The sequence below is a fragment of the Jaculus jaculus genome, chromosome 13 (assembly GCF_020740685.1).
Source record: "Jaculus jaculus isolate mJacJac1 chromosome 13, mJacJac1.mat.Y.cur, whole genome shotgun sequence".
NCBI lineage: Eukaryota > Metazoa > Chordata > Mammalia > Rodentia > Dipodidae > Jaculus > Jaculus jaculus.
The window spans coordinates 44885-46744 of NC_059114.1; the positions used below are offsets into that span (position 1 = coordinate 44885).

Genomic DNA, 1860 nt, shown 5'->3' on the forward strand with positions numbered 1-1860 from the left:
GCCCATCCAAAACTGGCCCATGGAGCACTTCAACCCCAGGTCTGTTAGCTGTCACACAGCAGCTCAGTCAGAGCCTGGCCTTTTAGCTCCCACACACTGCTAGGCTGGTGCCTGTTGCTGAACCCTCAGCTCTGACGTCCCAGGTAGCAGCTAGGGCCAAAGTCTTGCCAAAGCAGGCTCAGAAATATCAGGAGGTCTGGGAAGATGGTTCAGTGGTTAGAAGCACTTGCTTGCAAAACCTGATGGCCTGGGTTTGATTCCCCAGAACACATGTAAAGCCAGATGCACAAAGTGGTGCATGCATCTGGAATTCATTGGTAGTGGCAACAGACCCTAGTGTACCCATTAATGCTCCAGTTCATTCTCTGCTCTGCCCTCTCTCTCTCTCACAAATAAATGGGAGGCAGGCTATGGAAGGTAGCCCTGCAGATGGCATTCCTTGGCAAGGGGATCTGGAGGAGGAGGCAGTAGAGGCAGCGGTAAAGTGTCACGGAGCCACAGCAGTGTGTTGGAGCCACAGCAGCGCATCGGGGTTGTGGAAGATAATGGGCCCGGATGACAGCTGTGCCTTGAGACACAGGGACAGGGCTGGAGGTGGAGAGGCCCGGATGGACCTCGAGGACCTGCTCACCAGGGTGGACATGTTTGTGGGCACGCTAGACACGGCTTATGGCTATTCGTCCACGTGGTCAGCAAGGGCATGCCTCGCATCTATGCGAGAGCTGCAGAGATGACGCCTATCTACAGCCTCGTTGACAGCCTGGAGAGCTTTATGAAGCATGGTGGAGATGGAGGAGCAGGTCACCAGGGCCCAGGCCGACCTGGGCACCTACCCCGGGCATTCCAGCGGCAGTGGCTGCTGTACACCATCAGCGTGCCTGCGCTCTTTAACACTTCTCCTGCCAGGCCACAGTGGGCCGCCTGTCTTGTTTCACACCAAAGACCACTTCCCATGCTGCAATGACAGACCTCAGCTCTGAGCCCACAACCCTGCTGCAAGGAGACTCTCGTATAGACCTTGAATTTATTATGTAGTCTCAGGGTGGCCTCAAAGAAACTCTTGTATTCAAGATCCTGTGATCAGGTGTCTACATGATTTTGGAGAATAAAATTTTAAAGCTTATTTTCTACCTTCACTATGCCATGCACAAAGTGTAAATCCCTGTCTTGCAGTTTTAATCTGAAAGCTCTTTTGGGGGGGAGCTGGGGAAGCCAAAAGAATGAACTTAGCTGTGCAATATGGCAAAACTGTTAACTTTTGGGTATTTTACTACACAGAGTTACCTCATCGAGACATATATTTATATGATCACAAGAAAAATGACCAAACCATTAAAGCCTTGTTATTTAATCTTTAAAAAACAATAATAATAAGGCGCCAGGTGTGGTAGCGTACGCCTTTAATCCCAGCACTCAGGAGACAGATGTAGGAGGATTGCCATGAGTTCGAGGCCACTCTGAGACTCCATAGTGAATTCCAGGTCAGCCTGGGCTAGAGTGAGACCCTAACCTCGAAAAACAGGGGGAAAAAAGGCTTTGAAAAATAAGCAAATAGAACCTTGCTGCTGCCCCTCAGTCCCAGTGGAGCCATCACCCTCCAACAGAGCCACTCCTAGTTCCAGGAAGCCAGGTACCTTTGTCTGCTCTGAACACTACCTGATTGTTTGACACATGTTTCCTTTCTGGCCTGAAAGATGTGGCAAACTGCTGCTGACACTCGATGAAGACGGGGAAGGGGAATGCAAGCATGGCTGATCTAAAGCCTCAAGACCACTGCAAAGCCATAGAAGACATCAGCATATGTCTCTCTAGTCTCATCTCTCGGGTGTGATGCAGGTGTGCACACATATTGTGTCCATG

At 50.5% G+C, this 1860-nt stretch overlaps 1 pseudogene; it reads left to right on the forward strand.

Annotated features, from left to right (window-relative positions):
- Positions 1-608: 608 nt before the first annotated feature.
- LOC101594626 lies at positions 609-980 on the forward strand (annotated as a pseudogene).
- Positions 981-1860: the final 880 nt, after the last annotated feature.